At 42.2% G+C, this 19,081-nt stretch overlaps 1 protein-coding gene and 1 long non-coding RNA gene across 2 annotated transcripts in view; one reads left to right on the forward strand and one right to left on the reverse strand.

Moving 5' to 3' along the window:
• Positions 1–11,770, reverse strand: part of LOC308069089 — a 47,772-nt gene extending 36,002 nt beyond the window's left edge. Inside the window, exon 1 of the long non-coding RNA XR_013930285.1 lies at positions 8,746–11,770. This is a non-coding gene — a long non-coding RNA (uncharacterized lncRNA). The remainder of the gene's footprint in view (positions 1–8,745) is intronic.
• Positions 1–19,081, forward strand: part of LOC308069075 (golgin subfamily A member 2-like) — a 161,117-nt gene that overhangs the window by 38,753 nt on the left and 103,283 nt on the right. The gene's annotated exons all lie outside the window — the stretch shown is intronic.

A 19,081-nucleotide genomic window follows, 5' to 3' on the forward strand; every position in this document is an offset into this window, starting at 1 on the left:
TTGGATTTTTTTCTTCCTAGGAGCTTTTCAGCGTCCTTTTGCTCCCGGGTGATCACTGTATTTTCTCTGTAACTGTGAAACCCGCACTGTTGTTGCTTATTTATAGGTAATCCTTATGTTTGGGGGTTTTGTGTGGTTGCAGGGACTCTCATTACGCTGTATGGAAGTCTAGGTCCTGAACTGCTCGAGGTAAGCTGCACTTTGCTGATGCAGTTGGAGCACCTGATCTGCAAGTTCTGAGGATCTGTTGCATTCAATACATCCATTGCATGGCTGCACCAGCAAATGCCTTCCATGGGGACAGCATCACCAGGGAGGGAAGTTTCTACTTTTAGTGACTTCATATGACCAGCAGCAGGCTATCTTCAGATTCAGGTTTTGCACTGAACAGGCAATCTGTGTCTTAGTGAGGTACATTGCATGACTGGAGAAGAGGGGAATTTTTCTGAAGTTGCACAGTCAGCTGGTATGGAATTACGTGAATATTTTGCAAGGCACTTGTTCTGTGGCTGTGTTCAATCCCTTCAATCTTTCTAGTACCTAATGAGGTGGGACCCCTGACTTTGTGGGCTGTGTGTGCGGCTCTGCAGATAAATCTGTGTTTGTATTCCTGGCCTTGGGCTGTGGTCTGAGCTGGGCATGGAGACTCTTCCTGCCATTTCAGCTCAGCTCAGCGTAAGTGGTCATGCTTCACTGAGGCTCTGAACAGCTTGAGATGGTGTGCAAAGCATCCTGAGCAGCACAGTAGGGTGGAAAGTACAGGGCCTGTACGCACAGGGAGCAAAACCAGATGAGTTTCTAGCCTGGGAAGCATTGGCCATGGTCAATGATGGTTCTAACGGTGTTTTGGAGCATGAAAAGCCTGATGCTGGAGGGTCTGAGGTAATTCAAAGCGCTGTTGTGCATTAGTGGCTTGGTTCAACTGAAGACATTTCCTGAGTCATAGTGGTCACCTTTGTGATGTTTGCAAGATCCAGCCTATTGCTTTTGAAGGTCTCTTGCTGTGGATTTCAGGAGGCCACAGGAAGGAGGGAGGTGGAAGAGAAACGTGCTTCGCAACAAGGAGAATAAAGAACATTTTTGAGGCAAACCTTAATCTGAGGAATTGGCTTTTTTCATCAAGTAATAAATTCATTAGTCATGTACAGCAAGGAAGTTGATTTATGGCTGTTAACTCTATTGAATTGATGAACGTAGCTTCTTGAAATTTAGTGGCCAAAATTAAGGCCTCTCCAGGTGTTAATAGATTAGACCGCTTAAAACAATTTATTAATTTATCCTGTGCAGGTGGGATAGGATACTTTTACAGTGATGCCTGTATTGCTTTAGAGATATTTTAGTATACATGTGATTAAAGGTCTGTTTGTGGTTCCTACTAATTAACTCATGGCATGGAGTGGTGAAGGATGGCAAGGACCTTGGCTGAGGGTTAAGAATTCTGAATTTTGGAGACTTTGGAGTGGGAGACCCCACCCCCAAAATCTCAATTTGATTTGAGCAATGCTCTCTTCCTCTGCTTTCCATAAACTCTTGTCAGCATCTGTTTGTAAAGGAGTCAAAGAAGTAAAATCAGAGGCTATTAACAGTACAGTATGTCTGCATTAAAATACAGTATTATGCATATATACTGTTATTTTTATTGCTGTAGTATGTGGATCAAGTGACATCCCATCATGATAAGCTCTGCATAGACATAATTTCCCACCTGGAGACCTTAAAAGATCACTGTATATTTTTGTGACGGATCATGTCACGCAGTCATGCCATCTCCAGAGGAAATGACTTATGCTGTAAGTGGCTCGTCCTTAAGTGCTATCCTACCCAGAAGAGAAGGAAATAATTAAGATGGTATGCATTCTGTAAAACAAACTTGAATAAAGAGTGACAGAAGGGCTGGTTGTGACAGCTGGATGCTAAATGAAATTTGTTTCTGTTGTTACAGATGCATAGACTGTTTTTAAATGTATAATTTATTTAGACTTATTTAAGGGGTAGAGGGAAGAAACAAGAAATCCCTGATGCGGAGAGTTGAAATAATGAGTTGTTACACATACATAAATAGTCACTACAAAATATTTTATTGGTCTGTTTTTTCTGTATTTGTAAGGGCATTTTAAGACTCCTTGAGTCTGCATTTTACGTGCATGCAGATACACGCTGCATTTTACCCAGCAATCCTTATTGCCTACTTAATTGAGTTAATAGCAGAAAGACATGAATACTCCTGACTGCTTCAGCTTGGCTCTGGGGACAGAATGGATTTTTCGTCTTTTCTAAAAGAGAATTTATCCTGAATGGCTGTACCTCAAACTGTGTTTTATTACTCATATCTTTAAGGACGCCAGCGCTTTAGGTAAGGAAAGGCTTTCTACTCTAAGCTGCAAGAGCTTTCTTTAGCTATGAAGTCAAAACATCTACAAAGAAATACTTAAGTTGCAATATAATGGTGGGGGAGAAAGGGCTGTTTCCAAAAAACCTTCAGATGGATGGCTGGAGTAGAGTTGATCCTCTGGTTATGATTGCAGAGTGCTTTGTTGATGTGTCATTAACACTGTGGACCAAGGATTTATACAGCAAGGGGAGGAATGATTTATCCTGGGTTTGTTAGACCAAGTCACATCAGAATTCATCTACTATTTGCTCCTGACTTTTCCACTTACGCTCTATGCGAATACTTGTTATCACTAATCTTTATAAAGAAATTGCTTTCAAAATTGGCAGTATTCAGCACCGCGTACTGATTTTATGGAGATTAAACTGGAGTGGTGCTTAGGACTTGAGTAGTCCCGAAGCAGGCAATTGTGAAAATTTGCCTTTAGGGCAAGTTCTTGCCACCTCTCCTTTCTGATCCTTGCTGTCACTGATTTAGTAGGTTTCACCAGACATAATATTACACATGTTGTTCTCTATTCTCTTTTTCTGGCATCCTAATAGTGTCTTAGAGCTCTTGGGCACCCCTGGGGCGAGTGGCAGAGGTTTCTGTTCTCCTGACCAGCTGCCTTGCCAGCACTGTGCTTTTGCTTTTTCTCAGTGTGAATACCTTCTGGGGTTTTTAAGGCTTATATATCGCTTCAGTGTAGAGAGAGCTGTCTTCCTGCCTGTCCGTGGCATTTACATTCCTGTAAGATGTTTGGAATGAGTTGATGTCCCTGGTGCTTCTGCTTCTGCTGATCCTTTTTGTTGCAGATGCCTTTGGTTGCTGCTGACAACAGGATTGTCTGATAGCCTGTATCTCTGTGTTATTGCTTAATTGCCTCTATGATACCTGCAGTAATATGGTCAGGAATTTGTCGCTTTGGTCCTGAAAATCATGAAATGTGTGGTTTGCTCTCAGGTATTTTGTGATTCTTACAGAGAACTCAAAACTGAGCCTCTTTCTTTTGTATTTTTTATGTATAGTCCCAAAGGTGCCTCCGAAGTTGCTTTTACACAGTAAAACAGAACTAGTTTTCAGTTTGGTAGGCGCACAGGCAGAAGTGCTGAGGGGCAATGGCATGGTAAAAATCTCTGATTCCTTCTCCAGTGCAGACTGTTGGCAAGTTCAACAGAGGAAAGAAGGCAGCTTCCCATGCCCTCCACTCCTCATCCTAATTCCACCTGAAACGCTCAATGGGTGGATCGCTGGGATAATTCCCGTTCTCTGTTGTCCAAAACCGGAAAGCATATATGTATTCAAGTCAGGAATTAAGTTGCAATAATGGTATTTCATCATTGTGTACCTCTGTTGCCTATATTGCTGACAGACAAATGAGAATTTCACCAGGGCAGTGAGAGCAGAGTTGGATGGTCAAAGCCTCTGGCATTTCTCGTGTTCCTACAATTTTGTCTTTTATGTGCTTCCTCAGAAGCAATCTGAAGAAAAGTCTTTCCCCTCATTTGAAGTGTGCAGTAGATTCTGTTTTCTGAATCCAGAAGTGATGCCATTCGAAAAGCCTTTTCTGTGATGAAAAATGTGATTACCTGATTGTGTGTCTAGATCTACCTAGATAAAGAGGACCAATTAGCATGTGAATAAAGTGTGAGGATTATTCTTTAATTATTGTTTACCTGAGTATGTTGTTCTTTGATGAAAACTGTTCTTTCAGCTTGCTGTCAAGTAAGAAATACCGCCTTGAGATCCCTTCTTAAGGGAGGACTATTTCTGGTCATGAAACAGAGAGACTGTTGGCTGAGACTTTGTCCACCAGTGCCTTTTCTCCACAAGTAAATGCATGCTTTCGGGAGAAACGTGGATCCTTCCCACGTCAGAGATGATGATTTTGTACTAGTTGATCACAAGGAGGGCCATCAGTGGTGTTGGCAGCAGCTGCTCACAAGTTGCAGAGTGTAAGCAGAACCTCTCCCACATCCTTAGCTGGGCCCTTTGGCTGCATCAAGGCAGCAGAAAAGTTTTAGCAGCTTCACAGAAGGAGGGTTATTGAGACCAAACTTGTAAGGAAAGCTGGGTGTCGCAGGAATCTGAGTGAACTTCTGGGTGAAGTTGCAGTTTGTCCCTTTTTTCTGTAATTGAAAGGCACCGGGTTTTTTGCCTTGGAGAATGGCAAGTATTGAGTACAGTAAGGATAGAGTAATTCCTTTTCTGTTAAGTCATTTTAGCGTGCGTTTTGGATCAATAGAAAGAATGAAATGCTTGTCAAAAGAGAAATTCTGGGAAGAATGTGCTGGGGAAACTGACACCGTAGATACTTGAATATATTTGTTTCCTGGCTCTCCAGAAGCTGAAAGATGGTGTGATTCAACTAACATAATAAAAACAGGTACTAGCAGGTCCCATTCAGGTTACCAAAGGTGTTTTTTGTGTGCTGAATCAATGTTTAGATGAGTGTTGTGAGCAGGGAGAAGTCCTCTGGACAGCCATTTGCAACTATTACTGCCAATAACCTTTCATTTCTGTTCAATTTTCTGCTTACAGGTTGCTTGATCTGAATGTGGGTGCTATATATTAATTTTACCCTTAATTTTTATAGGACAAGTTACTTGTGAACAGTAAGTGATTTCTGTTTCCAAGAAATATTAGAATACTCTGTCTCTTTGACATTCTTGTGTATTAAAATACATGGTTACATCAATACATGCTAAAAAAAAGTATGGGATAATCTGTAAAGCTTACTTGGTATCCTTTCCACCAACATTAAAAAGGTAATGGGGAAGAATGGGACTGTCTCTGTTAGCAGAGTCTATATTTTAATTAAATGTTGTGTCCTTTACATTGTTTAAGGAAGATCTTTCTGCGCGTAAAAGTTTGCATCCGTATCAGATAGCTTTTGCTTGAGAAGTACTTTTGTCTCTTAGAGAAATTTAGACTGGAAAAAGCCTCCAAGATATTGTAACCACCTTTGAGGAAGAAGAGATGTGTATGAAAGCCTGGTGAAGGACTGGATCATCTTGTTAAGTGCTGGATGGTTTGGTTTTGTTGGTTTGGGGGTTTTTTTGGTTGTTGTTTTTTGTTTGTGGTTTTGGTTTGTTTGGTGTGTTTTTTTTTTAGCGGGTGTGGTGGTGTTGGCGGTGTTGCTGCTGTTACCTACTACATGCTGTGCACTAGCAACATTAACTTGGAGAATGATGAGAGAGCAAAGCATGCAACAAGCATGCAACAGGCACAACCCGGAGGCAGACAGATTTGGTTAGTATTAAATGTGTGGTGGCAGGGATGGACATCTGTATGATAGCTGAGAGAGTTTTCTAGGCAAGTATTCTGGGAAGGAGCCTGGAGAGAGGATCTGAGGAAGAAAAGGGGGGAAATGTGGGTAAAGGCGGAAGAGTGCACTGACATGGATGCAAACCTGGATCATGGGACATCTATCTCAGTGATTCTGCCTGTCCCCTGGGCCATGGAAGAAAACGGAGGCAATCCCTGACTTCCATCACATCCCAAGTTAGATTGTGGCCATGGTGGAGATGTAATTTAATTATCTCAGAGAACCTCAGTGTCATCCAGACGCTGGAGTGACTTTGCAAGCATCCCTATGACTTCATGGTGTGTTCGTTATCCCAGCCTACTCTCCTGTCATGCCTCCCGCTTTCCAGTTGACAAGAGCCTCTGCCTTTCCATTTGGTCGATTAAATGCTGTAAATTCTGCGATGAGGGGCAAAGCATTAAATTTCTGAAGTGCGTCTGTGTGCCTTATCGTGGAGCCGCTTCCACGTTAACAGTGTTTGATTCATACTGAAGGAAAATTGATGACCTGAATCCTCCTCACGTAAGAGCTTCATTGTTAACATCTCTTGTTCTCTGTCACACATCTTTTTTTTTTTTTTTTTTTTTTTTTTTATAATGCTATCCCATTCAGTTTATCAAGCGTGCTTTCAACGATCAAAGGCTGGAAAATCGGTTCTGTTCTTGAGGAAGATACTCTGTGTCATTTTATCAAGATGCGGAGCTTGATTCTCTGAAGAAAAGCGAAAGAAGTGGGGGCTTTAGCTTAGCACCGTCTTCCAAGTCACATTAACAGAGGATTGCAGCCAAGGTGACAGCAGACCATTCCCAGTAAAAGAAAGCTCCCTCACATGGTCAAGGAGCCGTGGGTAAAATGACCTTTCTCATTGTATCAGTGTTCAGTACTAAAATGCACCGAGTCAGCTCTGGCACATTGTAAACGGCTTGGGGAGGAGTCTTTGAAATGCCTGACTTGGAAGCTGTAGAAGGATTGCAGTGTGTGGATTTAAAAGAATAAGGAATATCAAGGGAGTTGATAGAAGGAAAAAAAAAGAAAAGAAGACAATTAAAACTGGTCAGACAGCATCAGCCCCAGTTCAGATAATCTCCTGCTTTACAAAGAGTTGAATTTCAGGTGGATTTTGTAGCCTGAGTTGACAGGCTGTGTGTGGGCAGGCTGCTCTCACCATTAGTACCAAGTATATTTTGTTTGTGCTTGTAAGATTAATTCTAACTCTTTGCTGTTGTTTTAATACAACTAGTACTTGCCCCGTTTATGTAGACCCAGTATCAGGACAAGCAGATCTAGGAAGACACAGGAGTAATTAAAGTGCAGTTAGCTGTGCAATGGACCCATACTTAATTTTAAGTTGCGTGCTCAAGACAGGCTTGTTTGATGTTTTTTAAATGGGGCTGAATAGGTGAATAATCCAACTGAAAACTTTTTTTTGCAGTGTCCTTCTAGTGATGATACATGTGACTCTCCAGTGTTTTGAGGGATTTGGCATTTGCTGTTTGTACAACCCCCGGTCTAGATGAGGAATGGCAGCATGGTTTTCGGCTCTGTTTTTACAATCAGAAGGGAGAAGGCATGTCATTTTGGAAAGTAAATTTGTTGGGAAATAGCTGTGAGACTGATCATTTTGCTGTCTGCCAAACCCTTTAAATATGACCTGGTTCACCTAACAACTCTAAACAGGAGCTGAGCGCGTTGGAGAATTTAGCCCAGAAAACATGACAGTCATTATGTATGACCTGGTGCTGGATACCTCAGATTTACACAAGCAAGATTCACGCAATTGCAGTTTATTGGAAAGAGGACTGAAACAAGAAGTCATATAAACTTAACTGAAAACATCTGTCTGGTCACCATTTCAATTTCAGTACAACTGGTAGGTCTGCCTGCTGTGTGGCAACTAGCTCACAAAGGTAAGGGGTAGGATGGTTAGTTATGCTAGTAGAATGAGGGGGAAATAGTAAGAAAGAACAATGAAGGGGGGGAGGGGGCAAAGATTACCTCACTATCTACTTTAAATACCTTCATTTATCTCTTGCTTGGTTGCTGTAACCTGACAGCTTTCACTCTGTGGAAGCTGTTGTCTTTGTAACCCCAATAACAGCTGAAATTTGTCTCTCAAGTTGTTTCTCATCATTGGTACTTGTCACTGCAGCCCTGCCAGAAAAGCAGGATAAACCCTTTGTAATGAAGTATCAATCACCCTATATGATTCACTCTATTTTTGTGCAGCTCTTTTTTTTCTTTTTTTTTTCTTTTTTTTTTTTTTTTTTAAATCCTCACTTGTTAATGCCCTGGGTAGTTCAGCCCCTATGCAGGAATTTCTCTGACGCTGATCACCTCCCATCTATCTAGCCATTCTGTCTGCTAGGTAGTGCAGTCGAATAGCTTGAAGGTATGCGGCATGAAAACCATTGGAAAACGGTAAAAAATTGTATTTGGTGGTTTGCCAGCTGGGATTTTCTTGGTGCAGTCCATTTGGGTTTGACATGGTGATTTTGGAACATGTGCTTTCCTTCTCATTCGCCAGTTTTGGCTTTTGTAAAAGTTAACTGAAATTGCTTTCAGAGACTTCCTGCATTCAGGTTGCAGAGATGGGCTGGGTAGAAAATGCTGAATAGTCCTCCAGATACACTTAATTTGACGGCAATCTTAAACTAACAACCTCTTTATTTCTGTAATGCTTTAAAATAAACTGGTGTTGTAGCCTTTTCAGTTAGTGCTTTCACCCTGTTTTGTTTTCTGAGGGTCATAACAGGTAGCATATGCTTTCTCTGTTAAGGTTTCTTTGTTTTTGTTGGGGATTTTAGGTAATTGTTGGTTAAGTTGCTGTGGAGCTCTGCAGAATGTCTCAGGATCTAGATATGATATGGAGAAATAGTGTGAAATGGGGACACTTTGTGATTGTATATGTCTGCTCAAGGAATGTGGGTATGGTGACTGGTCATGGGTGCGGTGTCTGGTCACATAGGTACACAGCTCTGAGGAGACAACTACAGTTTTTGAGGAGACGCCTGCCCCTCTTCCTCTAACAAAGGGGAGACGGGGAGACGCCTGCCCTTCTTCCTCTAACAAAGGGGCTATTTAAAAAAGAATGAGAAAAGGATGAGAGATATTCCAATGCTATCTAGAGGGAGGGAGTGCTAAGTCTCCTTGCTGGAGAAGATCAGATGGTCACAAGAACATGAATCACCTACAAACCTGCAAGACCACCACATTCCAGGCAACGGACTGATAAGCTAATTAACATACGAAGCGGGGTTTAGCTAACGAATATGTATAGGCGTTAATTGAATATTCATTTGTTTCATTGTATAAATGTGGGATGGTTCGTCACTTCGGGCACGCACGCTTGTGGAGGAGCGATCCCCCGTGCATCTGCGCGCAATAAACATACCTACTTTATAACTTTCGAGTTACAGAGTCTAATTCCGCACGTCATTTTGGCGAGCCAGGCAGGAGGATTTCTGCTCGGCCGAGGGACCAGCTGCGGAGCGGCCGCTCCTAGGCGCGCCCCGGGAGATTTCCTCGGAGGAGCCTCCTCTTCTCAGCTGTTCAGCGTAGTCCCCAGGAGGAAAGGTACCTTGGGAGGGGGTTTGCTGACCAAGGGGTGGCCGCTAGCGATCTTGAGGGCAGATCGAGCAAACCCGAGGTTACTGCCATTCCTAAAAGCCCGGAGGCCTCGTGACGGAAAGCGGGGGGCGGGACGGAATGAGGCGGAATCTCACAGGAACAAGAGGGACCTCTTAGCAAAAGTAAAAGGGAAACTTTTGCGTAGGAAAAAGAAAAAGGGGGAAGCTAAAAACTTCCATTGGGTTGTCTTAAGAATTGGGGAATTCCTAGAATATAACAACTGAAATAGCGCTCTGTGTCTTGTTTGTTCTATGTGTTGTCTTGTTACATGTTCAAAACTTGGAGTTATGAAATGTATGTTGAAAAATAATAATATTCTGGTAATTCGTGGCAAATAGCGGAAAACTTAACACTCTGCTTAAGACCAGGAAAAATGTGGTTTTTTGTTTGTTGTTTGTTTTTTGGCAATTGTTCATTGAAATGCATACTTTGTGAACTGTCAGTGTTCCTAAAAGTTGTACATAAGTGCACGGTACCGTATAACATACTGCTTGTGTGACTGAGGGCTGCCCGGAGAGTGTGAATGGTGTGATTGAGATGCGCATTTTGATTTTCCGTGTATAGCTTAATTATTTTGACTGAGTGTGAGTGCAAGAGTGCTTGAGACGCGCGTTTGAGTGCAAAACAAGTAAGGAGCTCTATCTGTGTTTCCGACCTTGGGTGGCTAAGGCGGCCGGAGAAAAAGTAATTAAAATTGTAAAATGGGAAATGGAAGGAGTAAGCCCTGTGAAAAATCGCCCTTGGGTTGTATATTAAAACATTGGAGTGATATCGTAGGACATGGTGGTATCGAAAATAGAAGGAAATGGATTAAATATTGTAATCAGTGGTGGCCTTTGTATAAATTGGGGAGTGATGCGAAATGGTCTCAGGAGGGAGGAACGTTAGATTATAACACTCTCCTGCAATTAATGTTGTTTCTGAGGAGAGAGGGAAAATGGGACGAAGTATCGTATACAGACATGTTCTTCGTCCTCCAGGACAAACCTGAGTGGCAAAAGGACTGTGGATTAGCACCCCCTCGGGATCCTATGGTACTGACACTAGAAAGAGTGCGGGATTAACATCACCTGATCTTTGATTATGGCTCTAGAAAAGGACAGAAAAAAAAAAAAAAGAACAACTGAGACCTAAACTAGAAAGATGTTCTTGTTGAAATTTTTGTGTTTAAAAGCTCAGGTTGCGGTTCCTTCTGTGGAGCAACCAGAATGAAACACGTTGTAAGATAAAAACTTGTACTAATGTATGTAAAACCTGAGGGGGGTGGAGAATCAAAGACCTTGTGAAAGTGTTAAAGTATTGGGGTGAGTTTGTACAAACCCCCGTAGCCCCTCGAAGGTGCGGCTGAGTCACGCTGGACGCATGGCAGGATGTTTGCTATTTGCCTGCGAAGGCTGATATGTAATAACACAGACTTAAAGCAACAAGTAGCAGATTTGCATTCAGGGTAAGAAAGAGTTAAAACAGAAGTGCTGTTGCAGAGGCAGGCCTGTGTAACCTGCAGAGCAGGAACAGCATCTCCTGCCCCGAATCCTCCTGATGGTGGGGAGGAGGGGGTTGCTGTTGCTGACAATTGAGCAGAAGGACCTGACAATGTCACCCCAATTGCTGCAGCATTTGCAGTACAACAGGACCCATAACTGCCCTTTAGGGCAGGGAATGGGTATGAGGTGGAATTTTAGTGAATACGAAACCAACTTATTTGTTGAACTTCAGTAAAAAAATAATTATTTGTTACAGTTGTGGGAGCTGCTGGCCACCAGGAAAACATCCTGAAACCTTTAAAGTACAAACTAAGAAAACAAATAAGAATGCCAAATTCACCAAAATCTTTGTTGGGATGAGATTTATTAGAACATCTAGACGTTTAAAAAAGGGGAAGTTACTCTGGAAGTAAATGATCACCAATACATACAGGTTATGAGCCTATCTTTGGCCAGTACTCCTATAAAAAGGGAAATTGATACCAGAATTATTGATCAGGTATATCCCGGAGTATGGGCAATTGACATACCGGGACGTGCCAAGAATGCATCACCTGTTATAGTAAAATTAAAGGAAGGACAGAGTGCGATAAGAATTAAACAATACCCACTGAAAAGGGAAGATAGGGAAGGAATTTGTCCAAACATAGAGCGATTCATAGAATTAAAACTACTAAAAGAATGTGAGTCAGAATTTAACACACCTATCCTCCCAGTTAAAAAACCTGATGGGTCTTATAGGATAGTTCAAGATTTAAGGGCCATTAACAAAATAACAGAGGATCTGTATCCTGTAGTAGCTAACCCCTATACCTTACTAACCACCCTGACACCTGACCTAGCTTGGTTCACAGTTTTAGACTTAAAAGATGCCTTCTTTTGCCTCCCTCTCCACGAAGCCAGCCAAAGAATTTTTGCTTTTGAATGGGAAAATCCCAGAAGCGGTCGAAAGACCCAGCTCACATGGACGGTGTTGCCACAGGGGTTTAAAAATAGCTCCACAATTTTTGGAAGCCAATTAGCAAAGGATTTGGAGATATGGGAACCACCGTCAGGAGAAGGGAAAGTGTTACAATATGTAGACGATCTTCTTATTGCAACCAGAACCGAAGAATCTTGTATTATTTGGACTGTGAGCCTGCTGAAATTTCTGGGACTACAAGGATATCAGGTTTCTAAGAAGAAGGCACAGGTGGTGTTACAACAAGTCACATACCTAGGGTACGAGATCAGTGCCGGACAACGGGTCCTAGGGAAGGCCCGAAAAGAAGCCATATGCCAAGCCCCCCGACCACGAACTGTAAAGGAACTGCAGACATTTCTGGGAATGACAGGATGGTGCAGGCTTTGGATATGTAATTATGGCTTGCTTGTTAAACCATTATATTCCCTGATAGCAGCTAATCAGAAGGATCTTCAGTGGGATGCTGAATCAGACAGAGCTTTCCATGAACTGAAGAAAGCCTCGATGTCGGCACCAGCACTAGGACTTCCTGATGTGAGTAAGCCATTTTTCCTATTTTCCCATGAGAAACAGGGAATGGCATTAGGAATACTGGCACAGGATTTGGGACCATACAGACGGGCAGTGGCATACTTCTCTAAACAGCTGGGTGCCACTGCAAAAGGGTGGCCTGGTTGCCTGAGAGCAGTAGCAGCTGTCATCCTAAACATCCAGGAGGCCCGGAAGTTTACCTTGGGCCAGAAAATGACTGTCTTAGTATCCCACACAGTGTCTGCAGTCCTTGAAACAAAAGGGGGGCATTGGCTCTCCCCACAGAGATTCCTAAAATACCAGGCCATAATGGTGGAACAAGATGATGTTGAGATCGTGACTACAAACATTGTCAGTCCGGCCTCATTTCTTAATGGGAATGTTGGCGAATCAGTCGATCGTGACTGTCTAGAAACAATCGAAGCCACTTATTCTAGTAGGACAGATCTCAAGGATGTTCCTATTAATGGAGCTGAACATTGGTTCACGGATGGGAGCAGCTATATGCTGAATGGAAAACGACATTCTGGATATGCTGTTACAACCTCTGAAGAAGTGATAGAATCGGGACCGCTACCAGCTGACACTTCGGCACAGAAGGCTGAAATCATAACCCTTACTCGAGCTCTGGAGAGAGCTCAGGGAAGACCTATAAATATTTGGACTGATTCTAAATATGCCTTTGGAGTGGTACATGCTCATGGAGCAATATGGAAAGAAAGGGGACTGTTAAACTCCCAAGGAAAAATCATCAAACATGCGGAAGAAATTCTGAAACTCCTAAATGCGGTCCAGCTTCCTGAAAGGGTGGCAATTATGCACATCAAGGCACACCAGAAAGTGAGCACAGAATTAGAAAGAGGAAATGAACTGGCGGACAGGGAACCAAAACAGGCAGCCAGAAAAGCAATCAAGGTAGAGGGTGCGCTAATACCCGATGGACAAATATCTCTAGAAGGTAAACCAGACTATACTAAAGAAGATCGCAAACTGATTTCTGACCTAGAGGGATCATATAATGAGGAAGGGTGGGCTGTAATCTCACATGGGAGAATAGTGATTCCTTCCTACATGGTATGGTCAGTAGTTCGGGAAGAACATAGAAAAAGGCACTGGGGGGCAGAAGCTCTCACTAAAAACATAATAGCACGAAACTCGTATACTACTATTAGACAAGTAACCCAACAATGTGATCTTTGTCTCCAGACTAATCCTAAGATTACCAGGGGGCCAAAGTTGGGAAAAATTGGGAAAGGAAATGTTCCAGGGCAACATTGGCAGATTGATTTCTCGGAACTTCCTAAAAAAGGGGGGTATCGATATTTATTGGTACTAACAGATACCTTTTCAGGTTGGCCAGAAGCCTTCCCGTGCAGAACTGCTAAAGCCCGGGAGGTGACCAAAATACTGCTCCAAGAGATAATACCTGGGTTTGGAGTCCCAGCGGTAATGTCCTCGGATAGAGGACCACATTTTGTGTCCAGAATAGTGCAACAGATCAGCCACCATCTAGGAATAGATTGGCAATTACATACCCCATACCGACCACAATCAAGTGGCCAGGTGGAAAAGATGAATCATCTAATCAAACAACGGATTGTCAAGCTAGGTCAAGAAACAAATCTAACTTGGCCCCAGTCTTTGCCATTAGCTCTTACACAAATTTGAACTAGACCAAGAGCAAAAGAGGGGCTTAGCCCATTTGAAATTTTATATGGACGACCCTATGGGGTACAAAAGGGGACGTCTTCACAGATTGGTGAAGAAACAATGACTTCCTATATGGTGGCACTAAACAAACAATTAATAAGAATTGAGAAGCATGTGATGGAACACGCAGTAGGGGTCTGGATGGACCTGTTCACGATATACGACCAGGGGACTATGTATACGTTAAGTGTTTTGCAGATAAAACCCTGGAACCACAGTGGACCGGACCTTTTCAAGTCCTACTCGCCACCTACACTGCAATCAAGGTTGAGGGACAGAATTCTTGGATTCACCATACCCGGATCAAGAAAGCCCCTGCAACTTCGTGGAAAGTAACCCCAGATAAAAAAGAACTGAAACTCAAATTTACTCGGACAAATGGGAACAATGTGGGTGGCAAGTAAGTGAACCTGAGCGGTTGTGGATCCACCATATGGGAAGGGCACCACAACAAACAATATAGAACAAAAGAGTCTGGGACTGAGCCAGTGGCCAGTCTTGCCCAATTTGTTATCGGTAAGCCCCAACTCAAACAAAGATATTTTTTATCAAAACAGATTTTATATGTATATATGAGGAACGTTTAGATTCTTAAAATGATCAATAGTGGGTTTAAACCATTTGTGTTTTTTTGTACCCTCTCTCTTGCCTACAACCAAGAGCCTGATAACTGGCCTTGGAATCATGCCCAGAAAAAACACACTGGAATAATGGGAAAGGTGGACTCAAAGACGAAACTAGCTATGGTGTTTTTTTTCTGAAAATGAGGTGTACCAAAGGAATCAATGGGATCGGGAGGATGTACACAAAGTCGACCGATTATGGGGAAAATTAGGAGATAGGATAAAAGTAGGGTGTCAAACATACAATGAAAAAGATAACACCAAGATTTCAGGAGACACCCTGATTAATGTCAGAAAGGTAAATAAGGAATTTACCCTTCTAAATACAGCCATGTGCTTTAATTCACGGGAATGTTGGCACAATTTTACCTTAACCGAGCCCATCTTTATAATATGCCTAGGAAAATATCCTTTTGAACATAGAACATGGGCCAGAAAGATAGGCGACAAGTGGCAAACAGTAGATTTAGAATCTTGTATTATGCGAGAGCAGCAGGGCTTCCTCTGTGAAAGCAATACTATAATGGCTCAGGATACTTGTTTAGATACAGATCAGAAAATATGTCATTTCGAGGCCCGACCAAATGCAAACTTGAAAACAGTAATTATATATGCAGGGAAGGGATGTGCGTGTTTGAGAACTAAGTGTAACACAATAACCGTAGATGGGGAGGTAAAGGAGACTGCACAATATTCAAATTATTGTATTTGTAATTTCACTACTATCACAGGATGCGATTTTAGTCACATAGCCCCAGTAGTGTCTCATCAATTCTTAAAATCCAACTTTACCCTATCACAGATGATAATTCCTACCCCCATAGGACTAAATATAAGTAGTATAAAAGAACTATTAAAACATGCAGTTTTACAACGTATACAGAAAGAAACCAAAGAAAAGGGACATGAAACTCTTCTTATGATCCATCATGATGTAGAGGGGATCAAGAAAGTTTTAAAAAAGGTAGAACAGGATGGAAACCATAATTGGTGGAATACTCTCTTTGGCAGGTCACCTTCTGCAACAGGAATTCTTAACACTATGGTACACCCCATTGTGATCTTATTGATCAGTTGAGGAATTTCCTTAATACTAACCATTAAGTTATATTTGTGGGTTTGGAGAATGTTTAAAAGGGTAACACTTATGTATGATGCTTTATATCATTCGGGAAGACTGCTTAAGTAAAAGAATTTACTTAGTTTGATAGAAAAGGGGGGATTGATATGGAGAGATAGTGTGAAATGGGGACAATGGACATCGATTGTGATTGTATATGTCTGCTCAAGGAATGTGGGTATGGTGACTGGTCACGGGTGCGGTGTCTGGTCACATAGGTACACAGCTCTGAGGAGACAACTACAGTTTTTGAGGAGACGCCTGCCCCTCTTCCTCTAACAAAGGGGAGACGGGGAGACGCCTGCCCTTCTTCCTCTAACAAAGGGGCTATTTAAAAAAGAATGAGAAAAGGATGAGAGATGTTCCAATGCTATCTAGAGGGAGGGAGTGCTAAGTCTCCTTGCTGGAGAAGATCAGATGGTCACAAGAACATGAATCACCTACAAACCTGCAAGACCACCACATTCCAGGCAACGGACTGATAAGCTAATTAACATACGAAGCGGGTTTTAGGTAACGAATATGTATAGGCCTTAATTGAATATTAATTTGTTTCATTGTATAAATGTGGGATGGTTCGTCACTTCGGGCATGCACGCTTGTGGAGGAGCGATCCCCCGTGCATCTGCGCACAATAAACATACCTACTTTATAACTTTCGAGTTATAGAGTCTAATTCCGCACGTCAGATAGACTGATCCAGCCCATGGTGCTGGCTTGATTTAATCCCTCCACACAGAGCTAATTACTCACAGTGCTGGGGAGAGGGTTGGTTTTGGCGTGTACTAGAGAGCACTTAGAATGGAATTGAGAAAATTCTCCCCCCTTTTTTTGTCCATGTACGATATCACCGCTATCACAGGTCTGTAACTTTGATGTATTCTTGCAAACTTCAAGTCAGAACCCAACTATTCTCCATTTCCAGTGCATACCTGCCATGCATTGTATATACATACGTCTTTTCCTCTGACGTAGGTCATAAAGCTGAACTGTCAGGTATGTTTTGTTATGAAGGAGGCACTTACTGTAGCAATGAATTGTCCTCACCGAATTAATTTTCACTACAACAGCGTTTTCAATGGAAGTTTACAGTCACCGTAGTTCAGGCAGGCAGACAAGGCAGAAGGGATTTCTGTTTGTATTTCTCTGTTTCAGTGCCAAAGGAGGATTAGCTTGTGCTGAAAGGAGTAGAGAGGTGAGATAGAAATGCTTGACCTGGTCTTTACTAGACATTTGCTCGTTATTTTCTTTTGAATGTTTTGCAAGTCCTTCTTCATGCCTGTGGACAAGAACAGGTTAAAAACCATGTAGACCTGCCAAAGCTTTACAAATGTCTTTACTAGCTTTATTAAACGAAGCTAAAAGAAACCGCGTATATCTTCTTTCTTTCTCCTTTATTCTCACCCCACCCCCATCCTCCTACCCCTATCGGATTTGGGGTTTTTCTTTCCAGCCCACACATGTGTAAGTGCCTGCTTGGTGCAGGAGACGCATTTTCATAGCTTATTAGCTTGCCTTTCCAGCCCCAGCTTGTCAGTACCCCTGACTGATGTGTTCAGGGCTTTGTTGGGTTGCTTGTGACCGTGCTTGGATGAGTGCTGCAAATTTTCTGTAACCTATCTGGTAATTTAGTTGAATGTAGCACAAGCTGGAAGATGGGCACAAGCCTTTGATCTCTGACACTGTGATACCAGCAGGGGAGAAAATAAAAAAAACCCAACCACTTCAGAGTCAAGATGTGTTAAATTAGTTGGAAAGTAAATTGACAGAGAGTTGGCAACTAATGCATGCTATAAAATCGCTAACCCTTTTGGTAAAGTATGGGTATTTTCCAGCAGTGGAAAGTAGTTTGCCATTAAGCTTTTGTCTAAGTAAGCTGGCTAGTAATGGCAAGAGCAAAGGCTTAACGCTTCTGTTCTATATCCAAGAACTTATTTGGGGATACCACAGCATTGTCTTAAGAAAATGAAAGTTGTTAATATAGCAAGAAGCTCTTCACATCTTATTTGGAATTCTTAACTACTTGTTTAAGGGTGCATTTCCTATTAATAGCCTATCAGGCTACTGTTTCTGCCAAAACCTCCCCGTGCCCCTCTTTTTGTAAGTTAGTTTGGTTTCCCATTTCCCTTCCCTGAGCTGCATAGTAAATGTAATGTAGTTCATTTAACAACCAAAATATTGCAGACTGTCAACACTGTCAGGCGGACTAGCAGAGTAAGACTTTGAAATCTCTGCAGTATTTTTGAGATAACATACAAAATATAATCAACAAGCTACACTGATCCAAAACAGTCCGCCACCTGCCAAACCCAAACAAAACCCCGAATTTTTTTCCATCGGCGCCTACCAGTGAGCAGGTAATCCCCCTGCTTCCCACTTTGGAGGAATGCGTGCGTTGATGAGATGGCAAACATGGTCTGTAATGTAAGTTAGTAAGTTAATTTCTATATCCAGTGGCTTTTGTTGAAGTTTCAGAAATAGTTATTTAACAAGTGTGTGGTTAAAGCCTTTTGAATCACTTCCTAGAAGCCTTCCTAGATTCCCTTTCCAGAAGTATTCTCTCTGGGTAGAGATGTCACGTGGTCTAAATAACTTGTGTGCAGATTTCTTCTGCATGAAATCTGACAGCGTCTTTTCAGGAGCAGTAGTGGGAACGGTAAATCCATAATGTGTTGCGACAAGGAAATGTGGAATAAAATGGTGTCATTTAAATTTAGGCCAGAAAGCCAGAACACATCAAGGAGCGGCTCTGAATTAAGGCAGATACACTGGGCGTGGAGGAGAGCAGCCAGGGATTGGAGGTTGAAGGAAAATCTGGAATCGAACCACTTAAGTTTTCCCAGAGAGCAGGATGTATGATATGGCTGTTCTCTCCAGTTGCGTGTGTGGTAGCAGTTTGTGTGCATGGTTACTCCTCAATCTGCACATGTTTTATGTTTTTTTCCTAAGGTTTCCTCTCTTTGTAATAAGATCAAACTCAATTATTGAGCTATGGACTGACTTCCCTAAAACTCCACAGGCCTAGATTTTCCAGTAGTCTGACTGGAACACAGATACCCGAGTAGTTTAAACAGGTGGTCATTTGCAGCGTAGTTACTGAAGTTGTTAATGATAAATAGCAAGCTCAGCTTGCAAACCCCAAGAATATCTAATTTGTTTGCCTGCCTGCAATGAATTGTCTTCTGTGCAGAATACAGATGATCCTGCTATTACAAGCCATAAAAAGGAAATTATTTCAATTCTTCTGCCCTAGTCCTGGAAGCACTTGCAAGCTATCTGCAGGATTAGGGCCATCATTTGCTTCTGTGAGGGCAGCCAGTCTTTACCAGCTTTAATGGTATCCC

The sequence above is a fragment of the Falco punctatus genome (assembly GCF_963210335.1).
Source record: "Falco punctatus genome assembly, chromosome: 9".
In the NCBI taxonomy this organism is placed as follows: domain Eukaryota; kingdom Metazoa; phylum Chordata; class Aves; order Falconiformes; family Falconidae; genus Falco; species Falco punctatus.